General features: G+C 41.9%; 1 protein-coding gene and 1 long non-coding RNA gene across 6 annotated transcripts in view; both read right to left on the bottom strand.

The window, feature by feature from the left end:
* Positions 1-21319, bottom strand: part of FHIT (fragile histidine triad diadenosine triphosphatase) — a 1048842-nt gene that overhangs the window by 491639 nt on the left and 535884 nt on the right. The window lies entirely within an intron of this gene.
* LOC310838294 overlaps positions 1-21319 on the bottom strand; it is a 29362-nt gene that overhangs the window by 7866 nt on the left and 177 nt on the right. Inside the window, exon 2 of the long non-coding RNA XR_014560899.1 lies at positions 17858-17962. This is a non-coding gene — a long non-coding RNA (uncharacterized lncRNA). The remainder of the gene's footprint in view (positions 1-17857; positions 17963-21319) is intronic.

Raw genomic sequence — 21319 nt, 5'->3', positions numbered from 1 at the left:
GCGTCATGAGTGTCACCCCCTCTGGTCACTTCTCCCCATCCCCCCCCTTAGTTCACACATACAGAGAGAGACAGGGGGTGATGGGAAGAGAGGAAGTGTGCGCACCCACACTTCATTTTTTCCAGGCTTTGATTGAAAGTTCGGGTGAGTAGAATTAATCTGAACCCTGAAAAATATATTGTTCTGAATGAAGACATAGGAAAGAGCAGGCATAGGCAAACTCTGGCCCTCCAGATGTTTGGGACTACAATTCCCATCATCCCTGACCACTGGTCCTGTTAGCTAGGGGTGATGGGGACTGTAGTCCCAAACATCTGGAGGGCTGGAGTTTGCCTATGCCTGGAAAAGAGCATCATCTTCCAACATCGTCCTTCAGCTCCATGTCCTTTTCAAGGGAGACAGAGGCAGCCTACCTTCATCACCTCATCCCTAGTACTAAATTATTTTGGGGGACCAAGTATCATCCCCCACAATGTTTCTTAGGAGGACTCTGGCCCTTTTGGGATTCCCAACCTGCTGGACTCAATGCCCTCTTGGATGGGCAGAATGACACCATCTCCAGCACATTGTTCTCTGTCCTTTCCGATCAAGTTTCTTTTCAGAGATAACTGTGCCTCTTTGGTTAGCTCCATTCCACCAGGTTTCTGTTATTCCCACTATATTAATGCTGTCCTCTAAGACCAATTGAATTATGGTGCTGGAGGAGACTCTTGAGAGTGCCATGGACTGCAAGAAGATCAAACCTATCCATTCTGAAGGGAATCAGCCCTGAGTGCTCACTGGAAGGACAGATCCTGAAGCTGAGACTCCAATACTTTGGCCACCTCATGAGAAGAGAAGACTCCCTGAAAAAGACCCTGATGTTGGGAAAAGATGGAGGGCACAAGGAGAAAGGAATGACAGAGGACGAGATGGTTGGACAGTGTTCTTGAAGCTACCAGCATGAGTTTGACAAAACTGCGGGAGGCAGTGGAAGACAGGAGTGCCTGGCGTGCTCTGGTCCATGGGGTCACGAAGAGTCAGACATGACTAAACGGCTAAACAAGACCAAGGGGCTTCCAGCATTAGTGTAGAAACACTTGTATACAGTTTCCCTCAAGTGACTTTGGCACTTGCGTTTTAACCAGCGCTGCTCTCCCCTCGCTGAATTGCTATCTTGTGCCTCTGCATTCGCCATGCTTAGTTCTCCACCTCCCACATTCACATTTTCATAGATTTTATCATCTCCATTCCAGTGAGGAGATTTGTTCCAAACTGGACCCTCCTCAGCACCCGCCGGCTTCTCCCCACAATGACTTTAAAAAGTGGTTGAATGCATCTATCCTACACAATAGGATCAGTGCAAAAATGGCCTTTTTCTTTACTCCTCAAACCTACATGCCTGACATCCTTGGTTGCACCTATGAGCCTTTTTTTGAAAAGGCATAGAGTGCACAGAAACCACTTCACCCAGAGGTACAGAGGTAGTCAGGTACAGCTAATTGATATTTCTAGGAAACTGTGAAATCTTTATGATAGGCAAACAGCTTTTGCTCCCTACTGACAACAGTCTATTCATTCTTCCCTTGCTAAGTCAGAGTGACACTAAATGTAAAGCAAACACAGAATGAACATCTCTGTTAAAACAGAGAGAGGGAGAACAAAAAAGGCATTCAATCAAAGCAGATCATAAATCTCTATGTGCATTTCATCATGGCAGGGCATTTAGAAAATGGGATAATTTTGTTGCATCTTCCTAAAGTGCATGGAAATGGCACACACACACACAAAGAGTATTCATGCTCCTTGACAGCACTGCATTTTTCTTTCCTCAAATGACTTCTCTCCAGGCAACTGCAACCAGCATAACTTTGCGAGAGGAAGTAAAAAATAGGAAGGATGGTCTTTTCATTTCTTTTTTTTATTTTAAAAAGACCATTAGTCCTCTTGTTTACTTATTAAATTTATATACAACTCTTCGTCCGAGGGTCACAGGGTAGTTAACAATATAAAAACACAAAAATACAGGACATAATAATGAGTTATAAAAAGTTTACTCTCTCCACCCCACCCCAGTTTAAAAGATTGCATAATTAGCCAAAGGCCTGGGAGAAGAGGAATGTTTTTGCCTAGCAGCACCTAAAGATATGTAATGAAGGTGTCAGGCGAGTCATCACAAACAGGGAGCCACTTCAGAAAAGGCCCTGTTCTTGTGTTGCCACCCTCTGGACTTCTTGTGGAGAAAAAAGAGAAAAGCCTCAGATGATCTTTGCAGGGCCTAGGTCGGTTTGTATGGGGAGAAGTGGTCTTCAAAGTATTGCAGTCCTGAGCCATTTAAGGCTTTATAGCTCAAAATCAGCACTTTAAATTTGGCCCAGAAACTAATTAGTAACCAGTGGAGTCAGGCCAGGGTTGGCATTATATGATCCAATCGTATTGTCCTGGTGAACAAATGGGCCAGTGAATTCTGCACCAGCCGAAGTTCCTGAGCCGTCTTCAGAGGCAGCCCCACATATAACGTGTTGTAGTAATCTAACTTAGGTTACCAGAGCATATAGACAACAGAAGTTAGGCTGTCCCTGTCTAGATAGGGGCAAAGCTGGACCACCAGTCAAAGCTGATGGAAGACACTCCATGCCACCATGGTCACTTCAAGTACCCTCAAGCTGTGTGCCCAATCCTTCAGACACAGTGAGGATAAACATCTTAACAACCACCAGCTAAACCTACCAGACAAGAGAACTACAGAATTGCAATTTTCTTGCTGAGATTGACAACAATTTCTTCTATAGCCTCTTCTTTGTTCTGCTTCATTAGCACCACTTTTTTATTTAGAAAAGAGAAATATACCCTCACTTCTTTCTAAATAGCTCAAGCATGAACATCATGGTGTTTCTGTAGGTACTGTTCAACACAGATGTCATATCTGTGCCTGATCATTAACTATAGCTGCAGATTATAGAAATATATATACCCCCCTCCACTTATTAGGCAAAGCTTTAAAAATATAAGGAAACAAACTGAGATGCTCTAAAGCACTCAAGGAAATGTCTTATTTGCAGATATGTTGTCAGATCCTCATTCATACAAATTTATAAAAACAATAATCTAGTCAATGAAATAAAATCTCCCACCATTCAAATGATGCCCGAGTAAGGACATCACGGATATAATAGCCTCCTCATCACTGAAGTTCCTACCACTGGCCTCTGATTATCCTCACAGTCCAAAGTCACTGAAGCTTAGAAATATCGTAACCAATTTAATTAACAAGAAGGAGGGGGCTGGATGTTGTGCGATTAAACATGGCAAATCAGCTTCAAAGATATTTGGGTCACATTATCTTTATATTAGGGGTATAGCAATAATTAGGATTGCATGCAAATTTTAAATGGAAAAATGTTAGGCTTCTTTTTAATAGGGGATGTCTGTCTATCTCACACCAGACTTTCAAATTAAGGAGCTTTTCAGTTCTGTGATAAGTGTTTTGTTTTTTTGTATGTCCTTTGAAAGTGAAGCATTAATGGATGGGCAGGCTCCTGCTCTGAAACTATATGTGGGATCTCCCATACCTGAAATGACAAGTCGAAACTATAGGAAATGAAGCCACCCAAGGTGACCAATACAATCAAAGCAGTTGTAAGTCATCATAAGAGGAAGGAATTAGAGACCACAGATTTGTAGCACACAGAAGGTGACTGTACGTAGTAGAGAGGAGAGAGAACGATTATGTTTTTTAGGGACCACTATTTTCATTGTATTTAGCTGTGTTTTAATTGGTAAGTCAGGAATTTGAATTGGAATGAATGGACCAAACATCTTGGCGCAACATAGAAGGACAAAAGAAGAAGCCACAAGATTATTCAGAGAAACCGACAAGGAACAACATCAACTGTCCTGGGAATGGGTAAAGCCCTCCACCTGAAACCTGATTTTTCTCCCCATGTGGTAGTGCACTGGGGTGAATTTCTGTCATCATAAATTGGGTTCATGTGAGCAATAAGCTTTCACCTTGTTGGGACTTTTCCTTAAGCATAACTCAAACATTGGTTCTAGAGCAGGGGTGCCTTCTAGGTGCTGATGGACTACAAGTCCCACCATCCCCCTCCATTGGCTGGGGTTGATGGGTGTTGATGTCACAACATCTGGATGGCCCCAGGTTCCCCAGCCCTGTTTTAATGGAAGGAAAGATTTTTGCCTTACATACTCTACTGCATTTGGAAGGAGTTGTGTCAAAATATTCTAGCTATTGATCTGAGCCGCAAGCCGCAAGGGGTAATGGGATGATGTGCTCTTGATGGTTGCCAACTTCATTAGATGAATGTGATGCCTGTAGGCCTCCGCATTAATTTATGGGTTGTGTATTTCACTTACAGCCAAGCACTAGTCAAACTGACATCGGAATCATTCACAAGTTCTTAAGATGATAATGCCAGATTTGGATGTATATTGTTATGTCTATTATAGCCGGATTAAAGGGCTTTTTAAGCGAACACAAATGATGGCACGCATTGCTCTCTGGAGCTCTCTGACAGTCTAAATACAAAGATTCCCAGTTTGCCTACAAAGGGAGCTATTTTGGTCATGAAACATTACCTCCTCAGCATGTGGCATGCCCATCAGCAGAAAAGTAGTATAAAAGAACTGACTAACTTTGTTTATTACATTTGTGTTGCTTACAAAACCATTTACTTAATGGATGAGTATCATTAACAGTCCAGCCACAAAATAAAGAATACAATGATGTGTTTCATAGGTTCATTAAAATAATATTTCAAAGGAATCATTAGAAACAGAAAGCTAAAGATCCAAGACACAGTAAGTTATCTGCGAATAAATGAGGCAGAACAAACATGCGCTCAACTAAGTTAAGGAAAATGTTTACAAATACATTGCAGCCATAAAGAAGGAAGAGGCATCAAGCTTATTTGTTGCTGTGAAAAGTATCAGTCACGCAATTTGCTACCACAAGGGTCTCTTGTAACCACATTTTCTTGGGTCTGGGTTTAGACAACACAGTATGCTGTAATGAACTTGTGACAGGTTTAATCTTTCTTATACTGATTGCTACTGACTGCAGTGACCATCATGAGGAGCACATAGTTTTGATGGAAACCTCAGATAACTGGGTAGATAATTTCACGTCACACTGTGGTTGTGTGGAATCTACCTTCGTATTTCAGCCTCCATGGGATATTCTCAAGAAATGTGGTAAGAGTGATGTGCCTCTGTACCACAAATGATCTTAGCTACACTTGTAGACTGCTAAGGTGACTATCTGGGGATGTTCAAGAACAAGAGCCCTCGTCATGTGTTACTTGTGTGTAGAGGTGCTCTTCCCCCACCTCCACAAGTTCTGCTGCTAAATGGTGCACTAGATGGGCCACTGGCCTGATTCAGCAGGACTTTCCTTATTTTATGATGATTAGACAAATTCATGGAGGATAGGGATATCAGTGGTGACTAGTTGAGATGGCTATGTTCTACCTTAAGTGAATGCTGAACTTGCTAGGCTTTCAGTCTGACCCAGCACTGCTCTCCTTAAGTTCCTATTTGAAATATTTTCCTCTCTCTGAAAAAATTGCTTCTGAATACATTTTTGTGTTATCACAGCATAAAAACATACAGAATTAAACTCAGTACCATTGCTTTATATATACAGCTTTGTGCCTATCCATCAGTGGACCTGAGCAACAGGATTTCTCCTTCCTCTCCTCCCTGATAACAGCCCAAAATTCTTCTCTGGCAGATTGGGACAAATTTTGGAGCAGATTTGAGAGGGGCTACAGAGAGAGAGGGGCGGAATAAGTAGTGCTGCTGCATGAGTAGAAGTCTGCACTCACACAATATTGGATTTCACCCTACATAAAGAAAAACACAAACGATAAAATTGCAAAAGAAACTAATCAATTCAAAACAAGGAGAAATATATTGTGTTATGTCATGCGACAGCATAAATTCTTGGATTTTCTATCTCTGACAAATTGCACTACTTTTACAATAATCAATAAAACATAACCAATTTCCCATTAATTTGACCTGTTTTCATTTTCCTTCAGTCTTTGATATACTGCATTATGCAAAGAATGTCAAAGAATGTGCAAGAAAAGGAGCGTTAGGGGATATATAAAAACAAAGAATGGGTGTGGAAGAAAACGATAACGTGGGAGAGTTTCTCCTTGAAGTACCTAAAAAAAAAAGAGGTCTACTCCATAGTAACTCAGAGCAGGTATTTCAGTGTGGTTTACCCTGTTTTGTGGAACAGCACCCCTGTCGAGAGATGAAAGAAGCCTACTATTTGTACTTTCTGGGAACAACTGAAGACTTTTCCCCTTTGAAAATCTTTTCTAGCTGGATGAGAAAAGTCTCTGCCTTAGGTGTACATTTTGTATTGTTTTTAAACCTTTTAGTTTCCGTACTGCTTTAAAAAAATCTATTTTAGAGCTTTCTTTCACAGAACATTTGTTAAACACCTCGAGATGTATGCGAAAGGTAAATCATCAGTTAATAAAATAAATAAATTACAGTGGTACCTCGGGTTAAGTACTTAATTCGTTCCGGAGGTCCGTTCTTAACCTGAAACTGTTCTTAACCTGAAGCACCACTTTAGCTAATGGGGCTTCCTGCTGCTGCCACACTGCTGGAGCACGATTTCTGTTCTCATCCTGAAGCAAAGTTCTTAACCTGAAGCACTATTTCTGGGTTAGTGGAGTCTGTAACCTGAAGCGTATGTAACCTGAAGTGTATGTAACCCAAGGTACCACTGGCTCTTTCAAAGGGCAAGATGAGAGGGAGCAAACGACAGCTTAGAGGTTCTAGAGAGTCCAGCAGGCACACCATTTTGCCCAATTTCCCCAGCAGAGAAAGAGAAATTCTAAATCACTGATTCCTTTTCCAACCTTTGCACTAGGCAAACACATTGCATTCAGTGAAAGAACTCTGCTTCATGGGTTGATAGGCCCATACTTTAGATATTGTCCATGGTTACCAAGCAACAGCAACCTGCTCATATATCACATGTTTTCCAAACACACTCCACTTAATAAACAGGGAAATGAATACTTAAGGACATTATCAATCTTGTGATACACAACACATGAGTCATTTTGTTGCCTACGAGAAATGAACACATCTTTCATAACAAAAGTATTGTGTTGTGACTTTCTCAAGGCCGAACCAACTGCCCACAACCAATTTTTCTCCAGGCTCAGCCTTCCTCTTGAGGAAACGGGGGCATCTGTACTACCTGCATGCCACTGAGGCCCATGGGGGTAATATTTAAGCTCTCTTCAGACATTTGGAATCAGAGTAAAGGAAATGTATGAAAGGTGACCACAGAGATTAGCACACTTGTTGTTGTTTAGTCGTTTAGTCGTGTCCGACTCTTTGTGACCACATGGACCAGAGCACGCCAGGCACTCCTGTCTTCCACTGCCTCCTGCAGTTTGGTCAAACTCATGCTGGTAGCTTCGAGAACACTGTCCAACCATCTCGTCCTCTGCCGTCCCCTTCTCCTCTGCCGTCTTTCCCAACATCAGGGTCTTTTCCAGGGAGTCTTCTCTTCTCATGAGGTGGCCAAAGTATTAGAGCCTCAGCTTCACGATCTGTCTTTCCAGTGAGCACTCAGGGCTGATTTCCTTAACAATGGAGAGGTTTGATCTTCTTGCAGTCCACAGGACTCTCAAGTGTCTCCTCCAACACCATAATTCAAAAGCATCAATTCTTCAGCGATTAGCACACTAGCTCCACCAATTTGCCATTTCCATCAGCCTGAGCTGGAGGGTGACCTTCTGAAACAGGAGTTGAATCATGATCTAAAACATGCAGAAGCCTATGCAAATTTCACCGTGCTCCAGAAGGTTGCCATGAGGGGTGACAAAAATGGCAAGGGGGTTGCCCTTGTCTCTGCTGACGTTGGGCAAGGGCTGTAGCTCAGTGGTAGAACATCTGTTCTGCGTGCAAAGGTTCAATTGCTGGCCTCTCCAGCTGTGGCCAGGAGTGTTCCCTGTCTAAAACCCCGGAGAGCTTCTGTCAGTCAATGCAGACAATACTGAGATAGATGGACCAATGACCTGACTTAATGTAAGGTGGCTTCCTATGCTCTGTGATTACTCAGATTCAGAAGAACTAGCCCTAATACTAGGATTTCTGAATCCTAGTATTCAAATCAAACTATTCCAGGAACTAATGTAAGGTGAAAGGAAGGTACTTTTTACCATATGTGGTGGGAATGTAAGAAAGTAAAGGGCTTCTGGGAAATGATTTATAATTAATTTTTTAAAATGTTGAAATATACATTTGGAAAAAAATTCCAGAAGCCCTTTTACTTGGTATAGTAGGTACAGAGATATACAAGCATGATTAAAAAAAATTGTTTTTGTATGCGACAACTGCAGCAAGAATAGTATTAGCCCAGCGATGGAAGCAAGAACTACCAACAAAAGAAGAGTGGCAGATGAAACTGATGGACTATCCCGAGTTGGTGAAATTAACTGGGAAAATTTGGAACCAGCAAGACCAGACTTTCCTGAAAGATTGGAAGAAATTTATGAAAAATTTGAAAGACAATTGTAATCAATTGAGATAGCTTGTAGGGTTGCAAAAAGTTTTGTAAGGAGAACTATAGGAATTATTGCAAAAAAGGACTAAGAAGGAGTTTATTTAGGATTTGGATTTTATAGCAATAACTATTAAAATAAAATGCAAAATCAGAAAGAAAGTTAGAAAACCATTAGTCGAGGTTAACAGAAGTCCTAGGCTGTGATAGCCAAAGGTTTGTTATACTGTATAAGACGGGATTTTATGTTTGGAAAATATGTATAAAAACCAATAAAAATTAAACACACACACACAAACTATTCCAGGAACTATTGTGGGTGTTATTGGTTTGTTTTTGTTCTTTTTTATTATGCATTTTGTGTTTTTATATTGTATTTTATGTTGTGAACCCTCCTGGATGAAGAGCAGTATATAAATTAATAATAATAGTAATAATTTTATTATTTATACCCCATTTATCTGGCTGGGTTTCTCCAGCCACTCTGAGTGGTTTCCCTTTTGCTGAAGAAAAAAAATGGCATACAAATCGTTTTCAGATTTCCCATTCTTCCAGTCTGGAGGGAGAAGGAACTGGGAAGGCATCCACCTCACGTTGAAGCGCTATTTACGAGAAAGACTTTCCAGTTAACCTTATAAAGAGCCAGCCTCCATTTTCATTAATAATGCTCAACTACAGCACTAAGGAGCTAATAATTTACTGGTTCAGTCAGACATTGAACCTTTGGAAAATCCAATCCCAAAATTCATTAATAATACCGAGGTACTAAATACTAAGCTGGAGTTCACGGTTTCCTTTGACCACAATTCAGTAAGGTTAAGCTAGTGTATCACTAGCTTGGGACAGGTAAGCGGGAAGAGGGAGGGATGTACGGCAAACAGAGGGAACACACAAATGCACAATCTGCACCCCTGTTTTCAACCATGCTGAATGCTTCTTAAGTTCCTTGCAGTTCAAACTACAGCTCAAAACTCCAGGACTACAATTCCCAACAGCCCCAGTCAACATGGCTAATGGCCTGGGATGGTGGAAGCTGGAGTTTAGAACGCCTGGAGGTTGCTCAGTTGGGTAAGTCTATTTCTGCGACTTGTAGTATGTTGCAGGTTGCCCTGCTAGTTTCACAGGGTGGGATGCTTATGCTGAGGGTCAAGGCCAGGTCTTTGGGCATCTGATTTGCTTTTTAACATGAATAGCATCTATTATTATTATTATTATTATTATTATTATTATTATGCCACCCATCTGACTGGGTTGCTTCCAGCAAATTGAAACATCAAACACAATAAAAAAAACCAAACATAAAAAACTTCCCTGAACTTCCCTGGACAAGGCTGCCTTCAGATGTCTTCTAAAAGTCAGATAGTTGTTTATCTCTTTGACATCTGACGGGAGAGCGTTCCATACGGAGGGTCCCACTGCCGAGGCCCTCTGCCTGGTTCCTTGCAACTTCACTTCTCACAGATAGTCCTCAGAGCTGGATCTCAGTGTCTGGGCTGAACGATGGGGGTGAAGATGCTCCTTCAGGTATACAGGGCAGAATATAATCTTTTCACATTGTATTCCATGCCAGAGTCCAATGTGATTTAGAGAGTAGCAAAAGCACCACCAACAACATACCACAGAATGATCCCCCCTCCAAAGAGCAAAAACAAGTAGAAGATAATACTGAAGAAAATAAATAAGCAAAATCAGCCTATTCCAACAAAAAACCCACAAAAAAACCACAGCTTCACTACTGACAAAATTCAAATCTCAATTTTTTCAGTTCGCAGTATTAACATTCCAACTGTAAATCCAAAGTTACCGCATCACTGACAGGGGAAAGTCATTACAGTCCTCAGCAGAGCAACAGTTTTCATGTTACAAATGGCTCTCCCTGTCATTGGCCACCGTAAGGGCTCGTTGTCATCGATTCTCTCAACAGGCATTGCCTTTATGAACTTCTAAAGTTTTGTGCCAATCTCTATGGTTACTAATTGATGTGGTTATGTAAAAGGAAGGGGAAAACAAAGAGTGGGAGAAGGAGTATATTTTTGCTGCAACAGTATTCAAAATATTGCCTATTTTGATGTGACAGTTATGAAGAGTATCATCACAAATGACATCCTCTTCAAAGAACATAAAGCTGTAAGTGCATATATATATATATATATATATATATATATATATATATAGTGTTATTTGCTACCAGGTATCAATAATACAGTTGTTTAATACAGTAAACAAATTGAGTCCATTACTAGCAGCTTTTTTTAAAAAAAGGTTTGTGTGTGCATCTCTGACTCTTAATCCGTTTCAATAAACTACAAAATTCCTCACATCTGTGAGATCTGTACAGTGCTTGGATTGACTTTAGGATGGCTTTGGGCAGAAGACGAGAAGAAGAGTTTGGATTTAATATCCCGCTTTATAACTATCCGAAGGAGTCTCAAAGTGGCTAACATTCTCCTTTCCCTTCCTCCCCCACAACAAACACTCTGTGAGGTGAGTGAGGCTGAGAGACTTCAAAAGTGTGACTAGCCCAAGGTCACCCAGCAGCTGCATGTGGAGGAGCGGAGACACAAACTCGGTTCCCCAGATTACGAATCTACCGCTCTTAACCACTACACCACACTGGCTGTAAAAAAGGTAAAGGTAAAGGACCCCATGGCGGTTAAGTCCAGCCAAAGGAGACTACGGGGTTGTGGCGCTCATCTCGCTTTCAGGCTGAGGGAGCCGGCGTTTGTCCACAGACAGCTTTCTGAGTCATGTGGCCAGCATGACTAAACCACTTCTGGTGCAATGGAACACCGTGATGGAAACCAGAGCACACGGAAATGCCGTTTATCTTCCTGCCACAGCAGTACCTATTTATCTACTTTCACTGGTATGCTTCCAAACTGTTAGGTTGGCAGGAGCTGGGACAGAGCAACGGGAGCTCACCCCGTTGAGTGGATTCGAACTGCCAACCTTCTGATTGGCAAGCCCAAGAGGATGAGTGGTTTAGACCACAGAACTCAGTGCTTGAAGAGGTGTTTGCTTTTCTGGCAGCAGCCCCACATCTCCATCCCCGTAACACAGAGATCCTGGGCAGAATTCAACCAAGTTGCTGTCTGCACAGAACAAAGCCCAATCGGGCAAGGATCATGCACAAGTATCATGCGCTTCTCCAGGAGGAGGGGATAGACCTGCCTGTGTGTATCTCATTAGCTGGAGTTAGATAGGCATTCATGCACAAGACAGACAGATATATAAGCTTTATTACGATTGCAGACTCATAAAAGTAGGGAGACACAGGATAATTAATTAACATAATAAGAAAACAGATAAGATTCACAGCGGAGCCAAAAGGGAGTTCTTATTTGACCATCTGCTTCCCGATTCATATTGGTGATAGAAGAATTTAGCTACAGTTTTAGTCATGGAAGAAGAGCGCATGAGTAATACAACAGCAGAGCACCCAGCCTTTACAATGAGGGTGGACAAGTTTTTTTGCAACCAAGGGCTACATGTGATGGTGGGCAGATGATTGGGGGCACAGGGCCAGCATCTCCCCCCCCCCATTCTTCCACCCTCACACACATGAATGCCTCTACCACTCCCACAACCTTCCCTCTTTCTGCCACATGCCCTTTAACCCTCCTCCAGCCCCAGATGTACAGGAAGTGCAAGGTATGTACTCCACAGCAATCCCAACACAGCCAAAATGGCTGTCCCAGCACTGTTATTGGCAGCACTGGGATACTGACCTTGGCTCCATTGGAAGCACTGGGACAGTGTCAAAGCCCACACTCCCAAGGGGCCCGAATACAGCTAGAATCACTGTGTGCACAGTTGTCTTCACAGTCTTGTTGTTGTCGTTTAGTCGTTTAGTCATGTCCGACTCTTCGTGACCCCATGGACCAGAGCACGCCAGGCACTTCTGTCTTCCACTGCCTACCACCAAACTAATGACTGACTGTCTGGACAGTTTGGGGAAATGGGCAGGGCTCTTCAGGGCTTGGTGGATAGAACTGTGAGCAGCCGAAGGCCACCGATGTGTTCTACGACCTTTTAAAAACTCCTCTAAAAAGGATGTTACAAAAAACTGCATGACAGTGCTTGTGTTGTGGGGAGGGGGCGCAGAATGTGTCATCACTCCCACCATTTAGAGGAAGAGATGTTTGTTGTGATACTTGCAGATCCACATTATACCAGGCGATAATATTTGGGGAAAGAAATGCCTTTTCTGAGATAGGAAAGCAGGAGATCCAGAGGAGGAACACAATCTCAGCACAACAGAAGGCCAGCAAGACATCTGGACAGAATGCAACAAACTGGTTGCATGTGTATCATGTTACAAACTGATTAACTGGAAAAACCCTACATCAGCTGCGGTTCTTGTACCTTTGTTGTCATTGAGCCATGGATTAGACTGCCCAATGCTTTGTCAATTGCCCATTAAGTCTTGATTGAGTTGTAATAGCTGAGGCTGCTTTTGGGTAAATAGGAGAGGTTTATGTTTTAAGATCTAGATTTTGAGCTGCTGCCCAAAGTGGGCAGAATTATGAGGCAGTTGGTGGGAGAGGAGGGAAAGAAAAGCGGGTTGATGAGGTAAGTTTATGTCACTCCAGAATTTAAAACCAAACAGACTGGAATTTTTTGCTTCACAATGACATTAAGTAGCAACTCAAAGCTTCTTCACACTCCTCCACCTTGCACATGCACCTTAAGAATTTTGTTAAGTGAACACCTAAAGTGTGAATGTGACAAACAGGTGTTTGAAAACATACATATCAAAGAAATATACTTGTCAGAAAGTTGGGATTGGCTTCAAACTACCTGCTGAGTGGCAAACCTGAATTTGCTGCTGCGGTAATGAAGTGTGAAACAGCTCCCAGTTCTGTGCTCTTAAAAACATCTTTTGCTGGCCCCAAATGGAAGAGGCAGTGCTGAAATGAAATGTGGGCCGCATAAAGGGAGAGGGACTAATACTTTTTTTCAAAATAGTAGGCAGGGCCTGCACCCTATTCAATTGGGCATTCCATGTCTCAGCATTTAGTAATAATTGTTATTTATTATTTATACCCCGCTCATCTGGCTGGGTTTCCCAACCACTCTAGGCGTCCCTCAGCAGAATATTAAAAAACACGATAAAACATCAGACCTTAAAAACTTCCCTAAACAGGGCTGCCTTCAGATGTCTTCTAAAAGCCAGATAGTTGTTTGTTTCCTTAACATCTGATGGGAAGGCGTTCCACAGGGCGGGCGCCACCACCAAGAAGGCTCTCTGCCTTTTATCGCTTTTGTCACACACACACACACACACACACACACACACACACCAACTTAGGACTCATGCAGACTTCCTTTCGTGCCATGTTTCTGGCAATCTACAGAAACCTCAAATTGTTATTTGTTCCATTTCAGTGGTAAAGAATGGCTTTTCCTGGGGAAGAAGAAGAGTTTGGATTTGATATCCCGCTTTATCACTACCCTAAGGAGTCTCAAAGTGGCTAACATTCTCCTTTCCCTTCCTCCCACACAACAAACACTCTGTGAGGTGAGTGGGGCTGAGAGACTTCAGGGAAGTGTGACTAGCCCAAGGTCACCCAACAGCTGCATGTGGAGGAGCTGGGAAGCGAACCTGGTTCCCCAGATTACGAGACTACCACTCTTAACCACTACACCACACTGGGAAGCGGGGTGGAGGGCCGAAAAAGAAAGTGCACAGACACAGCACTTTTAAAGCACAGACCTGTGCCTAGAAAGTGTGGGGCAAAAGGTACATGTGGATGTGCCCTTACACCCTTGCCCATCAACAGTTTTCATTTGCTTTGTTTCTAAAATCGGGGGTGGGGTTATTCAATGGCCCTTCAGTTGTCATTCAGCTTGAACTCCCACCAACCAGCATAGCTAGCAGTCAGAAATGGTGGGAGCTGTAATTCAACAACCATAGGTTAGCTATCCCTGCCCTAAAAGATCTATCCGGAGAAGCCCTACTGAATCAGCCCATCTCATGCAGCATTCTGTTTCCTATAGTGGCCCAAGAGCAGGTGATTCTGGGAAACCCACAAGCAGGGCATGAGGAAAAACAGCCCCTGGCATTCAGAAACATGGTGTCCTGCCTACACACCTTGCAGGACAATCACAGTTTTGCATTTTAATGCTTAATGTTGAAAGCTTGGCATTAGGAAGAGCCTAGGCCAGTCCAGACAGATACTCTTGGGGCTTTCTTCCCCAGCCAGAATTCATTTCTGGCTCTTCTCAGGTGGGCACCATTGCCATTTTAAGAGAACAAGGAGGATGTTCATGGTGAGTTCCGGCACCTGTTTTTCTAGAAAATAGCACTGCGTACTCTAATACCTACAGGACCGCCTCTCCCGGTATGCCCCACGGAGGACCTTAAGATCCATAAATAGCAACACCTTAGAGGTCCTGGGCTCTAAGGAAGTTAGATTAGCCTCAACCAGAGCCAGGGCCTTTTCAACACTGGCTCCGGCCTGGTGGAACGCTCTGTCTCATGAGACCAGGGCCCTGCGGGATCTGATTTCTTTCCGCAGGGCTTGTAAGACAGAGTTGTTCCACCTGGCCTTTGGCTTGGAGTCAATTTGATTCCCTCCCCCTCTTTCTTAATGTATCTTAATGTTTTAATGTTTTAATATTGTATTTTAATCTTGTATTTAAGTTGTATTTCAATCAACTTGTTTTTATTATTGCTTGTTAGCCGCCCTGAGCCCAGTCTTGGCTGGGGAGGGCGGGCTATAAATACAATTTATTATTATTATTATTATTATTATTATTATTATTATTAAGAAAGTAGGTCTGACTAAGGAGGTCTCCATCCAACTGTGGAGGTTACTATTCAAATCTGAGTATCATTTTTAATTGCTTGTGGTGAAGAGCTTAGCGGCATGATGGCATGGCTTGATATGACAGACTACAGCATTATGGAAGGCAGTAATGTTAGCAACTTGCCTGGCTGATGGGTATAAGGCAAGTAGTGAATGAAATTTCTTCCATCTGAAAGGAAGGAGTCATGTTGTGTGTGTGATCCATTGTGCAGTACCATCCTATATCTATCTATCTATCTATCTATCTATCTATCTATCTATCTAGTAGTCAACTAGGTTTTACTCAGAGGGGATCCACTGAAAATAATGGGCCTAACTTGGTCACGGTAATTAAATTCAATGGGTCTAATCAGAGTGAATCTTTGTTGGATGCCACCCATATATTCTCCAATGCAATGCCGATACTGCTAGCTTAAAAAGCAAACAACACAGCAGGGGTTGTTTTAAAAGGGGGTTAAAGAACAGAGTTTTGCAAAGCACACTTTATAGTTACAGAAACTATGGCAGTACCAGCAAGCGCTTGAAGAATTGGAATTCATCATTCCCATCAAAACCTCTCCTTTCCTCCGAGAAGGGCAGCTTTGAGGATGGGCTCCTTTGAATTAAGTGATCGTTAATGTCGCCTCCCATCTCACCCTGGCTAGTTCTATTCACAGGGAAGTCAGAGCTGACAGCCAATTCCCTTCAAGTCCTCCTCACACTTCTGGGAAGGGGAATAAAAACCCTTAAAGGTTACATACGAACAAGATTGAAAATGGGTTTTTGTAGCCGACACCACATACAATAAAATAAAGCTTTCCAGCTGACCAAGAAAATCTCAGAGAGATTCTTTCAACCATTTATTTGTTTAACAACAAATATATACCACTTGATCGTGTGTGTGTGTTTTTAAAAAAATCCCCTCTATTGTTTACCACAATATAAAATATCAAAAATTGATATTAAAAACAGGTGTAACAAATGTTTCAAAAATAGGTTTTAAAAAATAATATAAATATAAACAATGTAAAATATCAAAAACTGATATTAAAAACAGGTGTAATCAATTGTTCCAAAAATAGGTTTTTAAAAAAAGTTTAAAACATTTCAACATCTATGTGACTGGAAAGGCTTGCCTAAACAAAACTGTTTTAAGCAGGTTCTGAAAACAGTACAGGTAACTCATATCTTGAGCAGGGATTATGCTCTAGGGATGGTGAATATATGATAAAATGCATATACCAGAACCATCCCCTTGGAACTGCTGCTGAGCGAGCGATCTCACCTTCCGTGTTCTGAGAGGCTCTCGCGAGATTTCTCAGGGATGTCCGAGATCTTGCAAGGACCTCCCTGACCCCAATAAGCAAGGCAGAGAGCTCTTTTCGTGGCATTATGTTATTTTTGCTGCTTCATATGCTCCAGGGCTCAACCACTGGGTTCCAAAACTAGGCAGTGGTGAGCCCTTGATGGAGCCCACTTTATATTGTTGAGTTACAGGTAGCCGTGCTGGTCTGCCATAGTCAAAACAAAACAAAATTCCTTCCAGTAGCACCTTAAAGACCAACTAAGTTAGTTCTTGGTATGAGCTTTCGTGTGCTTCAGGTATCTGAAGAAGTGTGCATGCACACGAAAGCTCATACCAAGAACTAACTTAGTTGGTCTTTAAGGTGCTACTGGAAGGAATTTTTTTTTGTTTATATTGTTGAGGTACAGCACCAGAAGTAGAAAGCCTCTTAGAAACAAAAAACTTCTCAGTCTTCTCTCACTCCTGCAGAACAGGTTAAAAAAAGCAGGCAATAATCATACAACTTCTAGAATAATGCTGTGCCAGGTCACCTTTGAAAAAGAAGAAGAAGAAGACAGGTCAGCTTTCTTGAACACCTCAAGAACCAACTGATGAAGCCCACACAACAGTTAAGAATTGGTAGAAGCAGAAGTATATACCCTGAAAACCTATGAAACTGAATGAGAGTGTTATTTCCTAAAGTAACACTAAACAAAGTGCCTGGGTATAATTTCTGGATCAACACCATCCTGTGTTATCTGTTGCATTGTTCAGATTTTTTTTTGGGGGGGTGGGAATTGCTCCCTGTAATCATACAGCAATACATGGTGGGATGATTGCAGCCAAAAAGTGCATACGCTTCTTTCTCTGACCGGATTGTTTACTAAGGCCCAACTAGAAATCTGTAAGTTTGAAACAAGTTTTCAAAAGAAAGAAAGAAAGAAAGAAAGAAAGAAAGAAAGAAAGAAAGAGGAAAAAAGCTTCCTTACTACAACATGAATTGAGGGTCTTGAAGATGAACATGAAAGATTTTACCAGCAAAACCACCAGCAATTTTCCTAACAACACTCTAATAACAGAAGTCCTTGCACAGCACTTTCTTGAATTATCAAAGCGCCTCACAGACCTTATTTCAGTAAACCTGACATCTGCTCTATAAGGTAGGAGGGGTAGATCAGCACGGTTACCCCTAGATTGTAGGTGGGTGACAGAGGCGAAGAAATGCCTGCTGAGTTGGTAGCTGACCTGAATCAGGGATGTCTTCGTTCATACTCAGAGCCACTTGTCTTCATCAACTCTGAGCCTTTAGAGATTTCACATCTCCTCCTATTCCCCTCAGCATATCAAGACCTGTTCCCGATAATAAACAAGGTATATATACTGAGCGCATGGAGGTGTCGGTGGAATCGTGGTTTTCGACAACCTTGAGGGGGACAGCAGCGGTGGCCACTCTTGGACATGGATAGTGTAGCCATGGTGACCAATAAACCAATGCTCCCCTCATGTCTTGACTTCTGTAATGCACTCTAGGTAGAGCTGCCGTTCCGCTTTTTCTAGAAGCTTCAGCTAGTGCAAAAGGTGGAGGCTAAGTCTTGTCATGCAGATGTAGCTTTTTCTAAGTCATGGGGACACCCCCTCTACCACCAGAGATAATAATTATTAACAACAACAACAACAACCTGAGAAGGTGGTACATGCTACTTCATCTAAGGAATCTTATGGGGGGGGGGCTATTAGGCTGTCTTGTTTTAATTGTTAATTATGTAATTTGTGGTTTTATATTGTGGTTTTACGTTGTGAACTTCCCTGAGACTGGTGGGTATAGGGCAGTATACAGTGGTACCTCAGGCTACATACGCTTCAGGTTACAGACTCCGCTAACCCAGAAATAGTATCTCAGGTTAAGAACTTTGCTTCAGGATGAGAGCAGAAATCATGCTCCGGCGGCGTGGCAGCAGCAGGAGACCCCATTACCTAAAGTGGTGCTTCAGGTTAAGAACAGTTTCAGGTTAAGAACGGACCTCCGGAACGAATTAAGTACATAACCAGAGGTACCACTGTACAAATTTAAATCATCATAATCAGCAACTCAATTCGGCATTCTGTCTCCCAGAGTCAAAGGTGCAGGAAATCCTGCACACTCAGTTCTTACGAGATAGCCTTTAACTATCTGTCTCTCTATAGGCTGTGCTTTTTCCCACCAATACGCATTTCCAGGAAGAAATCCGTCCAGCTCAAAATATACCTCTCTGCAGAAATGCCCACGTTTCCACCAGCCCAGATGCAAATTAAAACAGTGGTTCAGAAATTCAAAGCATAGATTATTTCCCACATTCACTTAGAGCATTCTTTTAATTAGCCTGAATATCCATTTGCCCACCAGTTGGTCTAAAAAGATATTAGATCTCTGGTGGAGACCTCACATCCTTGATGAAAATGCATTAACAGAGGGTTGGGGAGAGAGAAATACGCTTCTTTGTTCAGAACTGCTTAAAGTGTGTTCTGTTCAAAAATAAAACACAGCGGATTTCACACACACAGATCATGGACTTGTAGGAAATCTTGGTGCCAGAAGAAAGTAAACTGTCCTGTTTCATTAGCAAATTCTGCAGACTTTGATTCCCTACCGGGACTTGAATGAGCTGTGCATTCAGACATGGAACAAACCTCGCCTCCTTTTTAGTGCTGTGGAAATACAGTGGTACCTCGGGTTACATACGCTTCAGGTTACAGACTCTGCTAACCCTGAAATAGTGCTTCAGGTTAAGAACTTTGCTTCAGGATAAGAACAGAAATTATGAGAAGCTTAAAGAGAAGGTGCGAGACTGGTTACACTATTTTCAAATAAGAGAGGTTTTTAACTTAGATAAAAAAAATGGTTTCCAGGTGGAAAAATCAAAACTAGAAACAGAATTGTTAGAACCCAATGCTAAGATACTATCAAGAATGTATAATTTGCTGTTGAAATGGAACACTGGGGAAGAAACAGTAAAATCTGCAATGATAAAATGGGCACAAGATATAGGCTATAACATTATGTTTGCTGACTGGGAGCAGTTGTGGACCACTGGGGTTAAATTCACGGCATGTAATGCCCTAAGAGAGAATATTATGAAAATGATGTACAGGTGGTACATGACTCCAGTCAAGCTTGCAAAAATCTATCATTTGCCCAATAATAAATGTTGGAAATGCAAAGAAACTGAAGGTACATTCTTTCACCTTTGGTGGACGTGCCCAAGGATTAAGGCTTTCTGGGAGATGATCTATAATGAAATGAAAAAGGTATTTAAATATACTTTCCTGAAGAAACCAGAGGCCTTTCTCCTGGGCATAGTCGGCCAACTTGTGTTAAAGAAGGACAGAACTTTTTTTATGTATGCTACAACAGCAGCAAGAATACTTATTGCAAAGCATTGGAAGACACAAGATCTACCCACCCTGGAAGAATGGCAGATGCAAGTAATGGACTATATGGAAATGGCGGAAATGACTGGCAGAATTCGAGACCAGGGAGAAGAATCGGTGGAAGAAGACTGGAGGAAATTTAAAATCTACCTACAGAAACATTGTAAAATTTTTGAATGTTGATGACATTGGAATGAAATGAAGGGGTTCTAGTGATAAGCTAAAAAATTATGTAAGAATGGATTGATATTAGATGAAAGTTCAAAGTTATATAGGTGATGAAAAATAATTAAGGATAGACCAATAGGATGAATTTGCTGAATCAAATTTTTAAGTGGAATACAAAAAAGGGAGGCGTGAGGAAGTCAGGAAAGTAAGTTATTTGAAGAAGAGAGAAAAGAGGGAATTTTTGTTATTTGTTTTTCTTTTTCTTCTTTTTTCTTTTTACTATGTTAATTGTTTGTATTTTTATATTTTCTGTATTTTTGTTTTTTTGTATTTTTTCTTGTGTTTTTTCTAGTTATTGTCTTATTTTGAAAATTCCAATAAAATATCATAAAAAAAAGAACAGAAATTGTGCTCCCGTGGCGCGGCGGCAGCAGGAGGCCCCATTAGCTAAAGTGGTGCTTCAGGTTTAGAACAGTTTCAGGTTAAGAACAGACATCCGGAACAAATTAAGTACTTAACCCGAGGTACCACTGTACTTCCATGCTCACTCAGTCAACAGCTGCTTGGTTCACTTTGCATATGGAAGAGGCAGCTGATTCAGGCTGGCCCACCAATTTGATAGATCCTTGTTTGACAGCTTCATGCACACAGAATCAGGAGTGTTGAAGAGTACATGTATTTGCAGCTTGCTGCACAGGGCAACAGATTCTGTGCCAGCATTCCTAGAGAAGGCGTGGAACCGAATTCGCTTTGGATGCAACTGTTTGAAAGCCCCTTGGTCTTTTTAAGCCAGCAGAAACCTGGCCCGAGAATTTGTGCTCCAATCTAAACTGAAGGGAGAGCCATTAGCCAGGCTGATGTCATTGGCATTTCTTTCTTGATGCTAGATATAGGAAGCTTGGCTGGGATTCAAGATGACTTCAGTTTGCAACGACAGAACTTGCCAGCTACCATTTAGGCCCTTGCTTAATCCACATCCATTTTGTCTGCCACAGCAGACGGCCCTTGGGGATTTTGATCGGAATTTCTTATCATATTTTTTTAAAAAAGATTTTAAAATGCTTGAGTTATCTCACCCGTATCTCACTAGAGAAGCTGAACTCCGTATACTCCCATAGCCCTGTACATGAG

The sequence above is a fragment of the Podarcis gaigeae genome (genome assembly GCF_964106915.1).
Source record: "Podarcis gaigeae genome assembly, chromosome: 2".
Taxonomy (NCBI): domain Eukaryota; kingdom Metazoa; phylum Chordata; class Lepidosauria; order Squamata; family Lacertidae; genus Podarcis; species Podarcis gaigeae.
Note: the sequence above shows the minus strand (reverse complement) of the source record. Positions and strands in the feature narration are given on the sequence as shown.